The sequence below is a fragment of the Hakea prostrata genome, chromosome 11, assembly GCF_041222555.1.
Source record: "Hakea prostrata isolate BN-2017 chromosome 11, UWA_Hpros_2, whole genome shotgun sequence".
Lineage (NCBI taxonomy): Eukaryota > Viridiplantae > Streptophyta > Magnoliopsida > Proteales > Proteaceae > Hakea > Hakea prostrata.
In genome coordinates this window covers 10,621,240-10,631,373 of record NC_142610.1, presented here as the reverse complement: position 1 = coordinate 10,631,373, position 10,134 = coordinate 10,621,240, and the positions used below count along the sequence as shown (strand labels likewise).

At 38.3% G+C, this 10,134-nt stretch overlaps 1 pseudogene across 1 annotated transcript; it reads right to left on the bottom strand.

Annotated features, from left to right (window-relative positions):
- Positions 1 to 4,209, bottom strand: LOC149000052 (disease resistance protein RGA2-like; annotated as a pseudogene). Its single transcript, XR_016170782.1, has 3 exons — positions 715 to 4,209; positions 560 to 628; positions 1 to 452 (listed from the first exon to the last, which is right to left on the bottom strand). The product of XR_016170782.1 is annotated as a disease resistance protein RGA2-like (transcript).
- Positions 4,210 to 10,134: the final 5,925 nt, after the last annotated feature.

Here is a 10,134-nt window from a genome sequence, read left to right as displayed (position 1 = left end):
GGTTGCGGCTTCAACCCCTTCAAGAAACCAATTGAATCAAGATTTACACTTGTAACCTTTAACCTGGATCATTAAACTACATGCTTTTTTCATACCTCATGAGTTCACCAAGGCACAGAGAAAACAAATGATCGTTCTCGAAGCAATTATCCTCAAGTTTCCCTTTGAGTTACACAAAATGATTTAGCATTTGAGCTTTGGCACCATGATGCGCATAAAAGTAAAACCATCGGAGTAGGGTGAGCATTAGGTATGTAGCATTTAATTCCCTGGCATCTTGAACTTTGATTCCCCTAATTAGAACAAGCAACAGTTCAACAGAGAAATAAAGAAAAAATCCAACAAACAAAGTAAGCAATCAATGAAGATGGAAAGCAATATACAAACATAAGAAAGGGAAATTGTGATGGAGAAGCTCTGTTGACATCAGCTGTTATTATCGTCACCCTGTTCTGTATTAAAATATACAAAGCACAAATCAGAGTTGCTACGTAGAAGCAGGCAAATCGATTAAGGATTGAAAAAAAAGAAGAAAATGAATATTTTAAAGTAGAATGACCTGATCAACTAGAAATCTTGCCAAGTCGTAGAGAAGATTCTCCAATATATATCTTGAACCTCAAAACACCTAAAACAAACGAAAGAACTAAACAAGAAGTCCAAAAATGAATAGAAATGTGAAGAAATATAGAGACCCAGCTGGAAATAAAATACCTTCAAATTCCCGAGTGTTTTCAGTGGAGTGCGCTAGCTGTTCTCTTGGTGTTTGTCCTCCTTAATCACCTGATCTTCTCATCATCAATGGAGATGTTTGGGATGTGGGATATCTTACTCCAATCATCACCGATTTCTTTTTGGCAACTTCGTCTCAAGGCAGGACACCTCGTGATGTTCAACTTTTGGAGTGTGGGGAGATGCTGCAACACTCCATCCTCCTCTCCTTGAGGTATTATGGACTTGATCTTGGAGCAGGTTCGGATATCGAGAATCTCAAGGGATGTGAGCTGCCCTAAGCCTTGAGGTAAGGAAGAGTATGGTGATACCCTCACACGCAGTAACTTGAGCTTAGGGAACAACAACAATGACTTTGAAAGTGAACCTGCGTCTTTTTTTAAAATCAACTCCTCAATATGTAGAAATGGAGGAGATGGAAGATGGGAGTGCGATGGAGACGGTAGCATCCAAGTCAAGTTTGGACAGTTCCATATCACCAATTTCCTTATTGACGTCGACTGGGTAAGGTGTTGTGGAATTGACCTTAACTTGGGTAGAGTGTTTAGATGAAGATACTGGAGACATGGCATAAAGATGAACCCTCTTGCTGCTGCTTTATGCTTTTCATCTTTTACTGCTTGCTTTACCCTCATATCCCACTCTTCCAAATTCAGCATTTCATCCAACTGAAACACTTTCAACTTTGGAAACGCAATTGTGTCAACCCCATCATCATCCTTGATTCCAAAAAACTCTACTCCCATGAATTTCACCTCATTCATTCCATCAATTACAAGGGTTTCAAGAGATGGCAGTTTCCCGAGAGTCGAAGGCAATTGCTTACATTTTCTCCAATCAGAGAGATCCAAGGAAACTAGATTGGATAATAAATGGATGCACCCCGTAGGACTATCTAACCAATTGGGTATCACAACACCGGGGTAGTCCCTAATTGATAGTTTCTCAATGTTTGGATGCGGTTTGAGACCTTCCAGCACATCCTCCATCCTCCTCCTCCACAACAACATATCTTCTCCTTCTTCTTCTTCGTCTTCTCCTCCTTCATCATCTCGTTTTTCTTCTATTTTACCTCCTCCATCAACCTGTTCTCGTTCTTCCCCTCCTCCTCCTCCTCCTTCTTCTTCTTCTTCGTCTTCTTCTTCTTCTTCTTCTACTTCTTCTTCTTCTTCTTCTTCTTCTCCTTCTTCATCAACGCAGTTTGATTAATCTCCCAATTCCTTCTGGTAGGTGACTTAATTGCCGACATTCTACCAACTCAATATTTACCAAATTGATCATTCTCCCAATCCCTTCGGGTAGTTTACGAAGATTTGAGCAATTGCCAAGCCATAATGTTTGCAAATTATATAGACTAGCACTGATTTAGGCAACTCTTCAAATCTTGACTGGGTCAAGTCAAGGAACCTTAAATGTATCAGCTTATCTATTTCATTTGGAAGCTCTTCGAGGTAAGCTTTAGACAGATCTAGGGTCCTCAAGCACGTTAGGTGACAAAACAACTCGGAGGAAATTTTGGGAATACTTCCATAGACTTCAAAAGTACGTAGATTTTTTGCTTCATAAATGAAAGAAGGAATTTCATTTATCCCTTCAAAAACTAGAGATAAATGACGAGCTCTACTATTGAGTTTCTCAGTTCTAGTAGTATCTCTAATTTCCAAAGAAATGCATGCATTCTCTTCGAGGGATTTCGCAAAATCATATATCAAATCATGCATGTTGTAATACTTTGACGAGCCACTTGATTCTGTAACTTTTTTTTTGAAAAAAATGAGAGTTTAACCAAGTGATTGTAGTACTCTTCACCCACTGTAAATAAATCGCTAGTAAGGTCACTAAGATAGCCTTGTCCCACCCATTTAAAGATCATGTTTTCTTTTATTAGTGTATAACCTCTCGGGATGTGTGAACAATATGCAAAGCATTGTTTCAAATGAGGGTCTAACTCATTATAGCTTATTAGTAAGGAAGGCAAAATTTGATCATCAGTGGATATAACATTCCATAGATCATCGTCCAACACACTTTGCCAATCTTGCCTAGATATTTTAGAATGCAACACACCTCCGAGAGTCCTTATAGAAAGTGGCAATCCCCCACATTTCTCTGCAAGTTCCTTACCAATTCCTTCCAACTTCTTGCACTCTTCTTCTTGCCTTCCAACAAAGGCATAAATTCTTAATAATGACCAACAAGCTTCCTCAGACAACTTATCCAAATCATGGACATAAGTTGCACGCATCATTTTTGCAACTTCTGATTTACGTGTTTTGACGATGATTGTGCTTCCTGGAGAACCATGTTTGAGGGATATCCTTAACGGGTCCCATTCCCTTGGATTCTCATTCCAGACATCGTCCAAAACGAGGAGGAAATGCTTCGCATTAACGGACTTGTTCAGTTGATCATGCACGGATTGCCATGTATTATTATTATAATCATCATCTAATTGATTGATGGAGTCTCCACAACCCCCAATTTCTCTAATAATATCGATGGCAACCTTCTTTTTATCAAATGATTGGGATCCCACATGTACCCACACTCTCTTTTCAAAATGTTTCACCACCCTTTCTTCATTGAAAACAAACTGGGCAAGTGTGGTTTTACCTAATCCGCCCATCCCCACAATGGAGATGACAAGGATTGTACTAGTAGGAACCACTAGTTGTTGTTGGCTACTGCTACCCTCTCCCAGCAACTCGCTTATTATTCTAGCTCTATCGTCGTCACGACCAAACACCTCTGAGACATCAACGGAGGAGCTAGTTTTAAATATACTTTTTGACTCATTGTCACGTATTTCACCATTGCAACTTCTAGTAGTAGTTTTACGAATAAAATCAAATTGCTCTCGTGACTTTGCAATTTCAACCATCTTTTCATTTATCATTTTTATCCTGCTGCCAGTGTGATGGCACAAACCAACTTGCTTCACCGGAAAGCAACAGGAAGGAAGAGAAAACAAGTTGCCGAGGCATACCTTCTTAGAAGCACTACTACTCGAGTTGGTGCGACGAGCATCATCATCATCATCAACAACTCTTGATCTGCATTGCTCTAGTTGTTGTGATTTGAGAATTGCAGTGTTCCATTCATCCAAAAGATCATCGATGTCATAAGCTACATCCTTCAAATCCTGTAACCAAAGTTTCACTGACCTTTCCATGAATTGCTTCTTTTCAGCATCATCCAGAACATCCTGGATTGCAATAAGAGCACGTTTGAGGTTCTCAACATCGTTCTCCACACCCACGACCAACTGCACTTCTTGCTTGATCTCATCCCAAATGACGGTGCTCAGTTTGTCGATGACAGTAGAAACAAGAGCATCAACCATTGTCGATGCTAGTGATGATATCCAGAAAGTAGCAGAGAAGAAGATTCAAGAAAGAAAGAAAGAACCTGAAAGGAGAGATGAAAGCAAACTTCCTTCCTGGTACAGATGCACGCTGAGGAAGTCACATTTGTAATCAGCCCTTTGCAGCACCTTATCCTTTGGTCTACAATAATTGAGTCCCACGCAATCACTCCAGCCAATCAATCTCCGTGGTTCATTATCTCTACTTTATTCAACATTTTGCTATAAATAATATAACCAGTAGTTGAGATATAATAATTATTAAGTCTGGGCATCGACCATCAATTAATTATTTCGATTTTATTTTAACACCACTTGCGCTGCCAGCTAGCTAGCCAATCAATATCCCATGCATGCTTTGTTGAGACCAACATGTGTTAGGTAACTCATACCACTCATATAAAAAACCCACCGACTTAAATTATCTAGGTCTCAATTTTTAATAATTAGGGTTTTTTTTTTTATTGAACTTATTGTTGTCGATAAAATATTACCGAACTAGGTCTACGTTTGGTTCAGTTTTTGACCCCGAAGATTTCGAGATATGTGATTGAGATATAAATGGTTACTGCTACTCTGAGGAGTGGGTAATCATATTAAACATGTAAACCACTTCCACCCCCAAGAAAATTAGGCAAAACCTTCCAATCGGACGGCCACCAATGAAGATCATAAACACATCCAACGATCGATAATCAGAGATAAAACCTATATAAACAAGTAGTCTACACACAGAGGAGGTATTTATTCAAATTACCAATGGATAAAATCTAGTGAAACATGTTCAAATTAAATTTGAAGGGAAAGGATTTTGTGTGTGTCCAACATTTGTATCATCCATATTTGTAACTATTGTATGGGGGTAAATGGTTATTAGATGTGAAACAGGTTTGGATTGTGTTGGTGCTAAAATTGCCGGAGGCTTTGAACCGTAATCCTTCGCACCAATCCACTCAGATCTGGATCGATCTGACTCGCTCTTCAGTCAATCAACCTCTCGCTCCTGAAAGATAGAACACCAGTGAGAAACGAAGCCGATCGTCTTGATCGGCCCGTCTCCGACGATCTAGTCAGTAGATGATCAGAGTAGAGCTCTCAGAGAGCTTTAATGGAAAATGAGCGAGAAGAGTGTGAATATTCGAATGAGCTTACCTTTCATCAGAATCTTGGCTCTATTTATAGACTTTAATACGTTGTCTCTTATCATTGATGACCGTTGGATGGAAAATATAGATCGGATGGCTATGATTAAGCCTTTGTTTAACCTTTGGGCGGACCCTTAAATTCATTCATCTCATCAGCTGAATCCGGTTGAACCTGGTTAGACCGGTATAAACCAAAAGTGGATATTTTAGTCACAACACAAGCCCCCAAGCCTGCTGATCAGGTTGAACTTGTATGAGACTCTAGTCAGGAGGTTTGAATCTCTCTCCCAAATGACTTTAGAATATTCAGCATCTTGTATTGGTTGTGGGAATTCTTCAGTACTTGAGCTCATCTCCAGTTATGGGGGATTATTTGAACGATGTGTTCATCATTCAGTTGAAAAAATTGCTTTTTCATCCAATCTTGATCTTCTCTTGCATTTGGAAAATATTCAGCCCCCAAATCATTATAGAAAGGAAAAAATGAACAACGGAAGAGAATCTTGAGAATGAAAGGAACATAGAGGGGGCATCAATCTTTGACCTGCTGCACATCTGACCACAGACTATACTTCTGATCACTTGTTGTATCTTTGATCAGTTGCTGATGAAGTATTCTTAGGAAAGAGTGGCTGATGAAGCTTTTTGAGAAAACAGCTGACGAAAGCCTTAATAACTGATTAGATGCCTTTTTGAGAAAATGGCTGATGAGAGCCTCAATAGTTGATTAGAAACTTTCTGTCCTTAGACAATAGTTGAAGAGAGTCTTAGCAACTTTGATTAGAATCTTCAATATAATCTGCTTTGTGAGAAATTTTCTTGATCAGCTCCTTCGCTTTCGATAAAAAGGTTGCCTTGGAAAGCTGGCTACTTGAGCCTGACTTCGGAAAGTCGGGACCACCCTCGGAAGGAATGATCCATGATTAAGCTAGCATGACCTGGTTACCTGAGCCTGACTTACGTAAAGTCGGGACCACCCTCGGAAGGAATGATCCGTGATCAGCTTCGGAAAGCATGACCAGGCCTCGGAAGGCTGGCTACTTGAGCCTGACTTACGAAAAGTCAGGATCACCCTCGGTGCGGAATGATCAGTGATCGCCTTGGAAAGCATGACCGGGCCTCGGAAGGTCGACCACTTGGGTCTGACTTCGGAAAGTCGGGATCATCCTCAAAAAGAATGACCCTGGATCAGCGTTGAAATGGCTTGATCAGAAGAGACTGGTTCGTATAAATGTCTTTTGGATTAATAATGAAGAAGAAATTTTAGATGACCACGCTTAATAAGATGATTTCTCCAAGAATACCAGAAAATCCTGTCTCCTTTCTAATGATAGAAATAAGTCTTCAAGAATAATATAAGTCTTCAAGAATAATGTAAGTCTTCAAGAATGATGATCAGTCTCTCGCTCTATAGAAAATTGCTGGTCAGAAGCCTTCATAACCGAGATCAACCTTTTATGTGGCTAAGAGAAGCCTTTAGAGAAAGTTGCACAATGATCAATGCTTTAATGTTCAGCCTGTTAAAATTGAGCAGAGTAAAAGATCAAAGTTTGCCATAAAGTGCAAGATCAAATAATAAAATGATAATTTGAAGTTTGCAATAATTGCAACTCCTCAAGAAATTTTAATTTATGTAGTTTTGGACTGATGAACTCCCAAGATGTATTTCCTCCTTTTCTCTGTTTCCACCTGCAAACTTAAAGCTTCAATTCTATACCTGACAATCATAAAAGGAGAATAATATATCATAACACTATAGGGAAGCCCACGGTTAGAAACTTAATAAAAAGACTGATTAATGAATAGTTAGGAACTAAGCATTTCATATCAATTCAGTATAGAATATATGGGATTCCTACCTCATTAAAGATAAAACGTTATCTCATTAAAGATAAGACTATAGGGAAGGATAACTAGACATTCTTTTATGATTAATAATAAAAACAAATAAGACACTTCACAAATGTTTGTTTAGGGTACTGATATCTATATGCAATTAACAGAAACATACAAAACAAAATAAAAACTTCTATGACTCCTCTAAACTTATATTCTATTTACTCAAACTTCCGTCATAAGTTAACTATATACAATACTAACAGAATGCATATTTCACCAATGTCTATTCCTTCTCCCTTTTTTTTTTGTGGATCACAGCAATATATTGTTGATTTCAACAAAACTTCATAGTAACTATTCAAGAATCCAGAAAATGAAACAGATCTTAGAAGGAAAACTTGATCGTTGAGCCAAAGATCTTCGAACAAAAAGATTGCAAAAGAACGATCAATGAATCATCTTGCTCTTCCGGTAGTTGAGCCATAGCTTCTTGCTCAGGTTCCCACAGACGGCGCCAAATGTTGGTGCTAAAATTGCCGGAGGCTTTGAACCGTAATCCTTCGCACCAATCCACTCAGATCTGGATCGATCTGACTCGCTCTTCAGTCAATCAACCTCTCGCTCCTGAAAGATAGAACACCAGTGAGAAACGAAGCCGATCGTCTTGATCGGCCCGTCTCCGACGATCTAGTCAGTAGATGATCAGAGTAGAGCTCTCAGAGAGCTTTAATGGAAAATGAGCGAGAAGAGTGTGAATATTCGAATGAGCTTACCTTTCATCAGAATCTTGGCTCTATTTATAGACTTTAATACGTTGTCTCTTATCATTGATGACCGTTGGATGGAAAATATAGATCGGATGGCTATGATTAAGCCTTTGTTTAACCTTTGGGCGGACCCTTAAATTCATTCATCTCATCAGCTGAATCCGGTTGAACCTGGTTAGACCGGTATAAACCAAAAGTAGATATTTTAGTCACAACAGATTGGACCGGTTTTTTAAAACTTAAACCTAACTCTGAGGCCTTTTTTGCTAGGTCCCCTCAATTTGACTCTTGAGTTATAATGTCTCAACCTAAGCCTTGCTTTGCTAAGTTCAATACAACCCAGGGTCTAAGTTGGCAATGTCCAATCATCAACATGCTGCATCACCTAGAACCAGCTGGAAATTTTCTATTGGTTACCCGGAAAAAAAAATCTACGTTTTCCGTTCTTGTTTGTGTGCACTGTGTTCATGTTCAGGATTTGATAGTTTCAATTTGGGCAGATTCATGTTATATAAGTAATGAATGATACCAGGCTTGTCCATTTCTCTTTTTTATTTCTTACTCTCCTTAAAAAATCAACGGAAATAAAAGAAGCCGATTGCAACATTCAAGTTCAGGACAATCTTCTGTCCATCCGCTTGGCTCTCCTTGAAATTCAGTCTTCGGACTAATTAACCCCTTAGCTTTTCCCGAAATTTCAGATTTTGGACTAGCCTATTGGTTCTAGACTAATCTCTCGGCACTCCTTGGAAAAGAGTAACTGGCCCAGCCATTTGGCGGCAGAGTTTTTCATGACAAATATCTCAGCCATTACTCATTAGCAAGATAGTACTCGAATAAGAAGCTATCCCTATACAACTAAAGTATATATTGCTCATTACCAAACGAATTCTGTTTTGCTTCTTTTTTTTGTAGAACTCTTTTTTGCTTTTTATGCATTTCAAGTTGAACTCTTTTGAAATATAAAAGAAATCTTAGAGAAGGGTTTGTCACTTTATAAAGTTTAAATTAAAATGGTGAGTAGATGTACTTTTGGCCTATTGGTGGTATTTTTTATTTAGAGATAATAAATTTAGGTTAAAACTTATGTTCTAAATACCTTCTCTCTTTTTGGGGTCTCAAAAGTGTACTCTCTTTTTTTTCTCAGTAACACCTCTCTGTTGAATTTTTAGTCACGTTATTCCTTAGAACTAGTGAGGTTTGATGTATTGGATGCAACTAAAGTTGTGGGTTGAATGGTTTGGTTCCTACTCTATATGGTTTTATACAGTTGTTATAATTCTTTTCCACTTTAAGATAAACGACAATTTAGCGAAAAAATAATAAAATAATACTAGAAATTCTATTACCAAAGAATTCATGTTATTTTAGGATGAAAAACCCTCCAATGTAGAGGGGGAAAACCACATAACAAAAATTGCATCAGTCTTGTTCTCAATTTGAGACAGATATTACACAATTATTCTGTGTCTATCAATAGGAAAAGTTTGATGCTCTGCAGTGGAGGTAAGGTCATAAGTATGGTCATTCTTTCTGACCCACATTATGACCACACAAAACATCAAGAAACACAGATTTCTTCCAAACAATGTTCAGAAGATGGACAATGTTTCACATTATGTATAATGGATTAATAGGTTTGATCCAAACTCATTGAGCCCAGTGAATAACTAGGTTTGATCCAAACTCATTGAGCCCAGTGAATAACAGTCATTCCATTCATAGACAACTCTTATGCAACATACATCTTAATCACTGCAAATCATGAAAAAATTTAAGAAATCTCTTCCTCAAATATATGTACATAATCATATTTCCATATATAGCAGTAGACAACTCTTTGGATTTCTTTCACATACTTATTGATTGAATGGGATGGCAGTCCCATTACTTACTATTCATACACAATACATGTTACATCAACAACTATAGCAGATACCAGGCTTGGAAGTGCACATATACAACTTCAGCAGAACCTTCCCGAGTCTTGGTGTAAGAGGACATCTTTTGGCATTTGCATTGGACAATCCTTCTGACCTTCTCTTGTTCTCTATATATGATTAACACATGAAAATCAAATAAGACTCATAGAAGTAATAACATACCATTGGTTTTTGGCTAATTATATCCTCTTAGCTGGGTAAAAGGTGCAAAAGCTCTGTCAACAAACAAGAAAATACCTCTGGAGAAGTTGCAGGCTGACCAGCTTATCTATAATTGATGTGGAAAAAGAGCTCTTCCAGAGAATTATCCTTGGACAAGGCACAGCCGACACCAGCACAGAGAA